Here is a 13,870-nt window from a genome sequence, read left to right on the forward strand (position 1 = left end):
AGTTCAAATTGATTTAGATGTTGATGAGAAACTTGTTGCTCTAGAGCCTTGTATATTTTCATCAGAATTAACTGAAAGAAGAGAAAATTGTTTCTAATACGATACAGGATGTTCATCCTGATCATTTTATTATTGATTTCTTTAGTTACCATCAGTTCATCTCTGAGCAGCTCATTCATTTAGAAAGATGATAGCTTGTAAGTTTAATTCTAAAACTCATTCTCATCCTTGTTAGCATTTGACATGCCAATGATTTTGCGGAGCTAGGTTATCATCAGGACTAATGTTTAGTCAAAATGTTTAACACTTATTTCTTTGATTCCTGTAGAACTTCCTTATTAATTAATCTGGGGTCTATAAGCAAAAAATTTTTAAATGAGATATATATCTATATGCATGTAATTCATTTTTCCTCTTTGATTTTCAACTACTTTTTTATGCTGATATTTTAGAATTTCTATGAAATTAACACATTTCCTTAGCAATTCAGGAAATCTGACTAACTGTACTTTAAAATTGTGCTTTGGTATCACCAGTAAATAAGAAGGCTTCAATTCATCAAAAAGATAATAATAAACTGTATTAATGCTTTCTTTTATTTATTTATTTTAATCCATCTACCAAAACAATCACTCCACCAGCTTTAAAAAATGCAATCATTAAATTATTATGACAGCCTAGTCTGCTTTTGTGGCTGTTTTGTTTTGATGGTTACCGAGAATGGAAACAGATAGATTATGTTTTTCTGCTTGTAATTGTCCAGTACCTCCAAAGACCTCTTGCCTGAGCATGATCCCTTCTGGAATTGAATTCTGCATTCTTCTTCTATCACTAATCAAACAAAACACTATCAGAAGAAAACATTTCCATAACTGGATCCAGAGTGAAGGAAAATTTCAGATACTTAGACATGCATATACAATAACCAGTGTTTCCTGACAGGTTCATTAAAAAAGAATTACTCCACTATGTGTCAACTGCACAAATAGAATCCATTATAAGACTATGGACTCTTACTTCTGAAGTCTGCCTTTTGTGCCCACCTAAGATTAGGAAAACTAAGTCTTCCACTAGAATTTAAATATCACAGAAGCAGAAACTATTGCAGTCTCTTTCCCCAGTGCCTGCCTTCCTCTTCCTCTCAGTCTTAGGTAGGGCCTGGTACATATGAGGCACTTGCTCAAAAAAATAATTGAAGGAATGAATGAAGTTGCTTAAGGATGGGAGAAGTAGTTTGTAGGTGAGTAGATGCTCACCTGTAGTCCCAGTACTTTGGGAGGCTGAGGCAGGAGGATCTCTTGAGGCCAGGAGTTCAAGACTAGCCTGGGCAACATTGTGAGATCCCATCTTTACGAAGAAATTTTAAAAATTAGCCAGGTGTTGTGATGTGTACCTGTAGTCCCAGCCAATTGGGAGGCTGAAACAGTAGGATCACTTGAGCCCAGCAGTCTGAGGCTGAGCAAGATACTTATTTGAAAAAAAAAAAAAAAAAAAAAAAAGTTGCATAAAGCAGCAGAGACAAGATCAACCTAGAATGTCTATGGAAAAACTCTGAAAAAGCACACATTTTTAAAATAAATGGGAAATCTATGGCAGAGGAAGCAGTAACTACTGACCTGATCTTCCCTTTTCATTTTAATTTGAGTAATTTCTAATTTGCTGTAATTGTATGGTGCTTTCAAATACTGATTAAAACTCTTAAAAAATTGAAAGAGAGAAATCACACTTTTATTCTAAACTCTGAGTTCATGGCATGCCTTCTTCCTTCATCTTGTTGATGCTCAAAGAAATATGCAACAGAGGGCCATGATACTGTTTAGCATGTTAAATTATTTTTGTTCATGTACTTACTGGCAACATCATTTAAATGGGTTGGTTTCATCTTGGCCAGACTTAAGACGCATAGCATAATTGAGTGGATAACCTAATATTCCACATTAAATCCTGGTTTTGGAAAAAGCTGAACGGATCTGAAAAATAAAGCTATCCAAAGTAGAAACTGTAATATGCATGTGAACATGTACATTCTCATCATCACATTTTGTTTTCTTCTTTTCTTCCCCTTTTCCTCCCGTTGAGTCTTGTGTAAGTCCAAATAAAAATTTTACCGTAGAGCTCAACAACAAAAACAATGATCTCTTATGTAATTGATGATTTTAAAAAAATGCTTTGAAAGTCTTCTTCCATACTTTGTATCAGTAGAAAGATATTGTACAGTGGTACAGAAAAATGACTTTTGAAGTTCAGATGGTTTGAATCTTTGCTTCACCACTTACTAGCTATGTAATTGTGGGTTCTCTGTGCATCTTTTTTAATCCTCACTTTTTCCATCTGTGAAATAAGAAAAATATCAGTTACTTTGCATACTGATTGTAAAGATTATAAATAAGAACTGATGTGTATATACTACTTGGCACAATGTCTGACCTGTTTCTGTTTTTCACAGTCAGCCTTCTCTTCCATTTTCTAAGGTGACTCAGACCTTACCACTCTAAAAATTCAGATCATGCCTTCACTCTCTACAGATCACATTTGTTATTTTAGAAGAAAAGGAAAATTTAGAAGAAGATGGAAATTAATTTCCTCTTACCAAATCTACAAACCCCAGCACAATGCCTGGCACAGATATGGTCATTTAGTAAACATCTTTTGGATGAATAGGTGGATGGGTAGCCAAGTAAATTAACATATAGATTAGATCTTTAGAAATGGTAGCTATTTTTATTACACCCTGTACAGTGACCTTAAAATTTGAAATCTACTGCTTTTGAAAAGCAGGTCATCCTGAGGTTTTCCATTTTGTACTGGCCAGATTGTGAAAAGAAGTTCATTTCAATGCTGCACAGCACATTTCCTGATCAGTTGGCTGAATTACAGTAATACCATTTCATTTTGAGTTGGGCAATTCAAGCATTTAGCCCCAATTTTTTTGACAGTAAGTTAATTATTTTTGTACTCATTCAACACATTTTCCCCCCACCACAGGTTATTGTAAAACCACCTGTCTCTGGGAGCACAGTTAATTCTGTGCATGAGATTTCTAAAAATGTTTTACAGTGTCATTGCACTTTTTAAAAAATGTAGAGATCCCCCTGCTATTCTTTTGCCTTGCCAAATGCTTAGGTACCTTGGAAAACTGCTTAATTGGTACTACTTATCTCACTAGATTCTTTGGTCTTCGGTTGTGAAGGGGTAACAATCATTTAACTTTTGATGTGCCCTGAAGTTTCCCATCCAAAACTTTTTTCTTTGAATCTTTTTTGGGGTGAAAGAGAAGAATATGGGGGATCTAGTTGTACAGTGATAGTTTCTAGATGCCTTTGATATTAGTCAGTAAACAGCGTAGACATTTGGAAGAGCATGATAGAAGAGAGTGGGCTAATTCCAGGTATTCAACCCTGGGTTAAGGAGACTTAACCTGAGCCTGGGTTATTTCTCTGACCTCTAGGGACAGAGTAGTGGCAAAGCCTTAAGGTAGTAAAATTTTTGAGAAACACTTCTAAAGTCTTATGTTTTGTTTTAAAATCCTATCTAAAAGTATTTCAAACCATTTAAGTTAAGCCTTTCCTTTCTTACTGGATGTGTTCGGGCGCGGGAGGTGGGGGCAAAAAGAAGCATATGGTTGAAGCTCTGCACTGCAGTGATTTGTAAAAGAAGTACTTTTCCTGCTAGGTTAAATTGCTCTGCATGCCTCTTGCTGTCAGAGACATGATTTAGTTAAATACAGATGCTTTTAGAGGGGCTTTGTACTGCATCATACATATTTAATAGTTTATACAATATCTGTATGAATCACTGGGTGGAAAATCCAGCAGCAGAGAAGCTCAACCTTCACATTGGAGCCTCTGGCCTTATGGTCCACTGACCAATTGACCATTGGAAAAGGTGTGTACAGAATGGGAGTGTCCTGAATAACCCGAGGATTCTACTGATTTCAACAGAATAAGCTTACCATCTAACCTTTCAGATTTTTTCAGTAATGTGAACTTTACATTTTCCCAAGTCACATTATTCACAGATGTTCTAATTCCCCAGGGATTGAAGTATAGCATTAAGGAAAATCCCTTCTCAATAAATAAATGGTATTGGGTGAGGGGAGGGGGTCAGAAAAAGCTCTTAGATGTTTTATAGCAATTATTGGTTGCCATATAAAGATACCTCATTGTCATTAGATAATGGTTAAAATTATATGAATCTTTTACCCTTGATATAATTTTGAAATTCATCTTAAAAATCAATTCCTTAAAAGTAGTAGGGGAAAGAGGTAGTGATGGGTGGAGTCTGGGAGACGATGCAGAGGAGGAAAAAAATAAGCAAGTGGAGGTTACTAAATGTAGAATTGGTGGATTATTTTGTTTGTTTGGCATAGGTAATGAGTTTTATAATAAAATTTACCATAGGATATCAAGATAGGTTCCTTATCATATATGAACCCAGAAACACCATGAAATTTTTTTTTTAAAGTTCCAGCATTTTATTATGAAATGTTCAAAGATAGAGAAAAGGTGAATTAATCATTCAGTAAACAAACTTATGCCCACTACTGAGATTTTACAGTTAATATTTTCCTATATTTGCTTACCAAATGTCTACCCATTTATCTATCAACTTTTTATTTTTTGATGACATTTCAAATATACATGAGTTCATTTTACCCCCAAATATCCCAGTATGCATAGTATATATCTTTTATTACAATGTTTAAGAAAACATGTGGGTCATGGATTATGCTATCAAATAGAATATATGTTTCTCTTGAATAAGCCACCATATTTGGACTGAGGGTTTTCTAGTCATCATATTTCAGAGTATAACTCAGCCAGTAGCACCCTTCTTGTTCCTGTTCCCTAATAATTACTCCTTCCCCTGTCCCAGGCTTTTAATTCTCCAAATTAAAAGAAGATGTAACCTTGGCTCCCTGATTTCCAGCTACTGACAATTTTTGGTACAGTTTGTGTTTGAGCTACTGCAGTGATGTTCTGGCGATTCCCATTTTGGTGACAGTCTTCTTTCCTGAGGATACATTGCCTTCCTATCCTCTGTAATTTCTTTATTCTATACTTTCCTGTGTAAGCAATAAAGCTAACTGTAATGCTCCCACAACTCAGGTAGCATCTCATCTCCAGCCGCTTCTCAGGGGAAGTTGTTGGGTTCTGCAACACACATTTTGTATGCTTCCTTAGTTTGATAAAATGCTGTTTAAGAACGGAGTTCAAATGTGAATATTAGTTTCTGAATATCTTTCAGAAAGAGGCCCGTTAAGTAGAGTTGTGACCACAAGTGGTCGTGGGAGCATGAAAAAGTAAACTTTCAAGTAGAAATGGTCCAGGGAAACGGTCAAAGTGAGGTATTGGTACAGACATCTTTCATGGCCCTAAGTGAGAGAAAATCTAAACTATCTAATCAAGTGTGTGTATCTGCATTGGCAGTTTGCAACTAAAGAGCTTTCCTTTATAGAAATTAATTAAAAAGAAAGAGAAATAGATGTGATTTCTAGTCCTGACTTTGAAATTATTTTCTGTGTGACTCTAAGCAGGTTATTATTATGTTTTTAACCTCCCAAGAACTTTTTTCTTCCTGTATAAAATGAAATTCATGTAATGGGTGCAGCAAACTAACATGGCACATGTATACCTGTGTAACAAACCTACATGTTGTGCACATGTACCCTAGAACTTAAAGTATAATTTTAAAAATTAAATAAATAAAATTCATGGGTAAGACCTGTTGCAGCTCCAACATTCAGTCAATAAAAAAATTTAAATCTAATTATTATTGAGATTACAGTTGACCTTTGCATTAAACGTAAATTCTTTTACTCCAAATAACTACTGAAATAGAAAAGAAACAAGTCTATTCTCTTTTTTCTCCCAGTGTTTTAGAAATATGGTCTCCTTCTGTTGCCCAGGCTGATCTCGGACTCCTGATCTCAAGCAGTCCTCCTGCCTCATCCTCCCTAGTAGCTGGGATCACAGGCAGGAGCTACCATGTTGGACAGAAAAGAAACAAGTCATTCTTAAACAAGTCTGACTCTAGCAACCTATCGTGTGATTTGTGATAGAAACATTTGAGCTGGAGGTCAAATCATAAGACATTTTTATCTTATAACTTTCAAATTCATATCTTTTTAAGTAATAAAAATTGTAACAATGCAGAAAAGGTTTCCACCCCTTGCAGCAGAAAAATGAGATTGGCATTTCATTTTAAATGGGATACTTCTGCTTCCATGAGCATCATAAAGGTTATGACCTTACAGTAGTGTTGCCTGACACTTAGGTGGCTCACTAGGAATCCCGAATCAGCTCTAGAAACTGCATATATTTTTATTTCTTCTTTTTTTTTGCCCCTTTGGTGCAACTTCATATTTTCATTTTGATCAGCAACAAGGAGAAGAAAACTGTGTGTACTCTAAGGAAAATGTATATTGTAAGATGTTTTCTCTGGCTAAGGTCTTTTCAGATTCAGAAATTTGAACTGGCCAGGTGTGGTGGCTCACACCTATAATTCTAGCACTTTGGGAGGCCGAGGTGGGCAGATCACCTGAGATCAGGAGTTAGAGATCAGCCTGGCCAACATGGCGAAACCCCATCTCTACTAAAAATACAAAAATTAGCCAGGTGTGGTGGTGTGTGCCTGTAATCCCAGCTACCCAGGAAGCCAAGGCAGGAGAATCACTGGAACCTGGGAGGCGGAGGCTGCAGCGAGCTGAGATCGTGCCACTGCACTCCAGTCTAAGCAACAGAGCGAGATTCCATCTCAAAATAAATAAATAAAAATAAAGAGAAAAGAAATTTGAACCATGTTTAAAAGTAGAACACTTCAGGTAATCCCTTTCCTCAAACTTAATTTATTCCAGGAATGTTGTGCAAGTATATTTTACACATGGGCTTATATGAAGTTTCAGTCTCTTAAATAGCTGGTCCTCTCTTATGAGTAATTCATAACTGCTTTCACATGTGTATAATCTCATGCTCAACTGTTTCTCTCTATTTTAAGCAGGAGATTTAAAAATCAAATTAACACATATTTCTAGAGCATTTGCTAGAAGTGATATGCTGTGCTATATACTAACTAACTACATTTCTGGGTTGATTGGGGGACCAGTTTATAGAACTGGCTGACAAGCAACTGAACTTTAAAACAAATAGCTACTGCTTAAGTATACGTCAAGTTCAATCCCTCCCATTTTTAAAACTTTGCTGAATTTATATTAAGCCAGCATCGGTTATCAAGGTATTTCCTCCTTGTTTTTAGCTAAAACTTCTCTCACTGCATTAAAATACATCCATTATCATTTTCGTTAAATAAGATTACACATTGGATATGTGCATAATAGCAAAATTATATCTTGCATTTTTGTTACATTTGCCAGAAGAATGAAAAACAAACAACAGAAAATCTCTCTGAGCTGTGCTGCTCTATGCCCTGAACTTAACTGTCATAGTGAATATTAACGAGACACAGCAAAGATATTGGCTCAAGGTAACTAAACCAACATATATTGCTCTAGTAAATGTTAGAAATGGCCATTCATCTATATAACCTCATATTACTCTGTATAAAGAGAATGTTTCTTTTGGCTTTTCTTCTTTTTGTCACACACACACACACACACACACACACCACACAGTAATTTAACATTATTTAGATGTTTCCCATAGCTTATTCATCCCTCTTCCATGTCGTTTTCATTTGGATGCATTTGTTTAACAAATGTCTGCTGTGTGCCAGGCATGCTGTAAGTACTGGGGATATAGCAGTGGAGGCAGACACAAGTGCATGGCCTTATGGAGCTGATGTTCTGGTGTTGAGTTTATTACATGTTTGATAAGAAAACACAGATAATACAGGAAGACTGCCACTTGCCCCTCGTCCTTGGCACTTATTTCCAGTGGAGTCCTTCATCCCAAAGAGCTCAGACACATACACACACACACACAAACTAGTAAATGGATATGTCATTGAGACTCTGAATTCAAAAGGCTTATGAGAACATGAGCAAAGCCTTATCTTTCTATCCTGTTTTATATATTAAAATATTATTTTTCACTGTTCAACTCCATCCTATTTCCCTATTTAAAATATACATATTGGCAGGCATGGTGGCTCACAACTGTAATACCAGCACTTTGGGAGGCTGAGGTGGGAGGATTGCTGAGGCCAGAAGTTTGAGACTATGGTGAGTTATGATTGCACCATTGCACTCTAGCCTGGGTGAGAGAGTGAGACCCTGCCTCTACAAAATAATAATAATAATAATAATAATTTAAAAATAAGTTAGCCAGGCATGGTGGCATGCACCTGTAGTCTCAGCTACTTGAGAGGCTAAGGTGGGAGAATTGCTTGAGCCCAGGACATCAAGGCTGCAGTGACTAGGATTGCGCCATTACACTCCAGCCTGGGAGACAGTGAAAACCTGTCTCTAAATATATATATATATATATATATATATATATATATACACACACACACACACATACACACACACACACACTCACACATATGTAAATTCATATTAATATAAGTTCAGAGTTCATAGTTAATAATTGCCTGAGATTCAATGCCACATTGCCTATTGATACTTTCTAGAAGAAAGGGCAACCTACACTTAACAGTCTCATTTTTCCTTGAGTTGAAATTCACACAGCAAAATTAACCATTTGAGAGTCACAACTCAGTTGCATTTATTGCAGTGTTGTGCAACCACCCCTTCCGTCTAGTTCCAAAACTTCTCCAGTGGAATTTTAAAAGAAGGGCAACTTGTAAAATGACCAATAAACTATGTTTGTGGAAAACTAATAATTTTACTTATGGGGAGTGAGAAATTAATAGATTCTCCCAAAGTAAAGCAAACTCACTATAACTATCGTATGCAATTAAAATATCTTTCCATATGAAATTCTCACATCTTCATCTTTGAGATCATTTACTGTATCTTCAGTTACAAAGGATCTAAACTCATAAAGAACAAAATGTACCAGAGTAAATTGCTCATCGTGTTACAGAATGAGAACACAGAGCACAGTCAATAACATTAACTGTTATTGATACAGCATCTCACAAAGTAATCCTTAAAATTAAGTCAAATTGTCTGCTCTGAGAACATTTTCACTGGGTAAGAATAATCAGTCTTGACTCACCTTTAAAGTGGGCAGAAAAGACATGCCCAGTAAGGTAAAATAAGTTCCATTCATCTCACCCATTTTGCATCATAAATAATGTAGAAGAACATCAAACAGCACATAGATTTGGTTTGCTCTGAGAGAACTTTTCTGTTTAGCTGGGGAGAGAGGAATGATAAGAAAAAATAGTTAAATATTAGCATATTCCAAACTTTCCCTCCACTGATAGGATCTGTGGTAGTTGAGTTTTGCTAGACCGGGCTAAATTAATTCAAGGCATATTTTGGAACAATCAGAGAAAATTTGATAAGGAAGTATCTGAATAGGCCATTAAAAGACTTGAAAAAATGGAGGGGAGTATAGAGGGTATGAATAAAGCTTGCTGATCTATTAGAGACCCCATAATCTGTGTAATGCAATCCCAATTAAAGGTAAAACCAAACCAAATGTATGTATTGAATGGATAGCCCAGCTCTATCAGACAATCAAATACTGATAATCTTTGCCGTCAAAGAAATTGCATTCTTCAGCCCTGTATACATGATGTAATTAAATGATGACACATGACTGTGAATGTGCCCCAATAAGTGTTTCAGTTAAGAAATACTGGGTCTATGATTTGGAAAAATCGGAAGGGCTCTGTCAAGGAGCTGAGACCTAGCTGAGGGCATGTTTTTTGGATAGGTGGAGGAAGCTGACATATCCATTGGTGTACTTTATCCTCCAAAGAAGCTGCAGGGTTTTAAAGTTAACTTTAGGGCCTGGCGCTTTCTTTTGAAAATTATGATTTCATAATTCCTCAGCAAATAAATAAATATTTGCCATTTGTATGTAGGGATCTCCCCAAATGAAACAACTGCTGCCATCATTTTTATTTTATGTTAGATACCGTGAAGTAAATTCTACTCTTTTGCCAGCCGTAATATTTAGGAGCAAGGATAAACTTTTTCAGTGATAGTATTTTTAGATTTCAGAGATAATATTTTAGAGTTATATCGCCAAGATACAGGAAAAAAGTCAAAGAGAAAATAAGTAATAAGGTCAAAAGCAAAATGACATTTATCATTCTCTTTCATCTGTTGGAGCTACCGTACATTCTTCTGATGATAAAGTAAATAAAAGTAAAGCAGAATGACTAGCTTGAATTCATAGACTAAGTTGAACTGAAGTAGCAGAGAAATTCTAGTATTTTTTTATTTGATGATATTACAGGATTTTTTTTCTTGAAGCCAACTTAGAAGGAAGCTGAAATATTATGAAAGTGGATCAGAAATACAAGTATATTTTACTTTATTCTGCCAAATCCCATTCTATATTACCGTCTCTCTTCTCGATCCAGGTTGGTGTACTACCATTTACTTTCTTATCCTCTGTAGCAGATTAATTGTAGCTGCAAATTCTTTGCCACTTTCTCCCTCAAAATGTATTTCCTCTGTCCTTGAGTCTGGGCTGGCACGGTGACTTCTTAACCAATAGGATGCAGGGGAAATAGTTTGTTCTGCTTTCAGGCACAGACTTTTAAGAGTACTGGCAGCTTGTGTTTTCCTCCTCTTGGGGTGCTTTCTCTCACAACCTGGCCACTATATTGTGGGAAGCTCAAGCCACAAGGAGAGGCTACAGGTTGCTGCACCATTTCACAGTGCCAGCTGGCATCTAGCAGCAGCTGCCAGTCATCATGTGTGGGAGCCATTTCAAATGTTTTCACCTAGTTGCACCTCACCTGCAGCACCAGCTGACGTCAAATGGAGCAGAGAAACCACTCAGCTGAACCCAGTAAACCTGCAGAATAAAATGACGGTTGCTGTAAGCTATTTCCGGGCGGTTTGTTTCACAGCAATACATAACTGAAATCGCTTCCCAAAGGAAGTCCTGGAATGAGACCATGAAAGAGCTCATTTGATTTAAATGATAAATAGATAGTATTTAAATGGCTCATGCTTAATTCTTATAATTTCTAAAAATTATTAGGCAAAATTTTAGAAGTCTTACTTTGAGAACTAGATCCTTTTAAGTTTTGTTTACAAATTATATTAAGGTAATAATTCCTATTTCATTGTTATCTATTCTGGTTTTCATAGTCTCTTCTTGAAGAGATATGTAATCAATAATATAATCAAATACACCCTTTTGATAAAAAAACAAAATCAGTATTTTTCAGCAGAAATAGAATGAATCAGAACGTATTCAAATCTTGGCCACATAGCTATATGTCCATGGCAAAATTACCTAAGCTGCCTGGGCCAATGAAATATTTTTTAAAAAATTTTAAGGTAAGTATGGACTGTATGGGATTAGTGAAGATCAGAAATAATGTGTATTATGAACCTAGCAGAGTGCTTGTCACCTGGGTGGAACTCAATAAAGGTAGCTTTTGTTATTGTGAGGGAGATGGTGATAAAAGATTTAAAAAGGTAGTAAAAATTGTCTAGTTTATTTTTCTAAGAGGACATGGAAATGGGGTATTCCTGGGCTTTACTGGGGTGGAGCTTAAAGGGTTAAAGTGATATATCCTTGCAGTTTTTCCTACAAGCATACGTGTTTTATCCAAAGGAAATTCTGACCTCTAACCCCATTCACACTTTCCTTTCTCACTCTTTTATTGCTATAGAGGATTTGATGAAGGGAGAAAGGCAACTTCTGGGTCCTAGTCCCAAGGGTAGAACTAATGGAGAATTCCTTTTATTCTTCACCTCCCATCCTTCTCCATTTCCCCATTTACATTCATTTTCCAATTTGGTGGAAAAAAACAATTTTATAGGAAACTGGCTGTCTGCAGACTAATCTTAGCACCAAGGTGCCACAGGGTTTCTGGAATGCCTTTCTGGGGGCAAAACAGACACATCCCAAAGTCTGGTTTATGTAGTCCAAGGGAAAGAGTACTTGTGGCAGTCCATAGGATTCTCTCTCTGATATGTTGTCCTAGTCTTTGTATAAAATGTTGGTTTTCTCTATAAGTGTTGGGTATTTTCAGTGTAACAGCTAGAACAATGCCCAGTAACTTTTTTTTTTTTTTTTCCCTGCTGAATATGTTTGTTCTTAATGGTTGAGGTAAGGTGAATAATTGCTATTGGTGTAAGTTAAAGACCACTTGTCTAAACTATGGGATATCATGCTTGGTATTTTCTCCTATCTGCCTGACTTGGGGCCACCTCAACCCCATTTTGGTCTTTGAAATTTAGCTGACCTTGGCCTTGGATGAAATGCTAGTGTATTGAGTATAATATTTTTGGTTTAGGTCAAAATTGAGGAATTCAGTGCCATATATTTCAACCGGGTGCTTTTTGAAGAAATTATAAATTACCGTAGTTTAGCATAAACACCTGCTGATATTGTTTCTGAACATTTGCATGAATATTGATCATTGAGATCTTACTATCTTTCAATGTGAATGCTTTAAGTGCTTCAGTAGACATTTTCTACACTGTGAAATTGTATGTCCGTTGCTAGAATCTTTGTAAGAGAGCTCTCACTGCTTTAAAGTCAAATAAACCTAGAAAATAAGCATAGGAATTATTTTTAAACACCATTTACTGGTATATAAATGCAGATTATAGAGAGATGAACTTAAGGATAACTCATGTTGCTCATAAAGTTGTCATAGTCATGGTTACAATTATGCAAATTGGCACGGGCTTTTGTTGTCATTATAGTACTGCAAACACAGTTTAAGATGTTAAGACCCTTTAAATCATTTATAATTATGGACTAATTTCATCTTGAAGGAGGAAGTGATAATATTCTTATCTCCTGTCATTTAAAGCTGAAACGTACCTCAAAGCAGTGGAGATTGTGCCCTACAAAATACAATGTGCTTAAAGCAGATTTTCTCAGGACTTGAGTTCTAAATTTCACTGCTTCAGGGACTCATATAATGGCTATGTAGTATAGATTTAGAGAGAGTTTTAAAGATTCCTGTTGACATAGGTGAACAGAATGGTTCCTTGGAAACCGTTTAGATGTCCAGTCACAGTAAGTGTGGATTACAGGTTCAGATACATATTGTGTGAAGTGACATGGAGCAGAGTGCTTGGAGAAGCCTGTGGTCTCTATTATGAACAGTGCTTTCTTCTAGTGTTTTAATGACTGTTGTTTTAAAAGAAAAAAAATCAGCATTGAAACTATCTGGAAGGTAAAGCTCCTGAAACCTAACCCAAAAGGCATGCTCTCATCGAAAACTCTTCTTAGTACTTGCAGTGCAGTGATAGCTGAGGACATGTGGTATATATTACAGTGCCAGGGAATTCAAACCTCTGCAGTGTGGAGTCACCATGAAAGGCTAATCTAAAAATGAAGTGGTAGCTTTGCTCGCATCATAACTCTGTTACTTACTGGTGCTTCCTATTAGCTTGACATTAGTCTGGTCTTCTTTGGGTGAGATAGAAGAAATGGAAATTCAAAGGGGACCACAGCAGGGGATATATGGGCTGCCAACCCCTCCCCTAGCACTCCCTCCAGCCTGTACTCCGCATTTCTCTCTGGGCATGACAAAGTCTTACAGAGTCATTGCAAAAAGGGCTAAAGGCAGAGCTGTCCATGGTTAGGAAAAAAACATTCAAACTGTTGGTTGAAAATCAGGTAATAACAGTCCTCTTAGTGAACACAACTTATTAGAGGGCTAGGGAAGGAATGCTATCTCTCAGCAGCAGGCAGGAAGAAATTGCTGTTGAAAAGCTTACCTCTCTAGGGAGGAATCAGATAGCAGACTTCGCCAAGCCTCAGGTCCAACCCATAAGGTCCCACCTACACCC

General features: G+C 36.5%; 1 protein-coding gene across 11 annotated transcripts in view; it reads left to right on the forward strand.

The window, feature by feature from the left end:
• Positions 1 to 13,870, forward strand: part of NRG1 (neuregulin 1) — a 1,143,721-nt gene that overhangs the window by 1,004,510 nt on the left and 125,341 nt on the right. The window lies entirely within an intron of this gene.

This window comes from Trachypithecus francoisi, unplaced genomic scaffold, assembly GCF_009764315.1.
Source record: "Trachypithecus francoisi isolate TF-2019V2 unplaced genomic scaffold, Tfra_2.0 Contig01440, whole genome shotgun sequence".
Lineage (NCBI taxonomy): Eukaryota > Metazoa > Chordata > Mammalia > Primates > Cercopithecidae > Trachypithecus > Trachypithecus francoisi.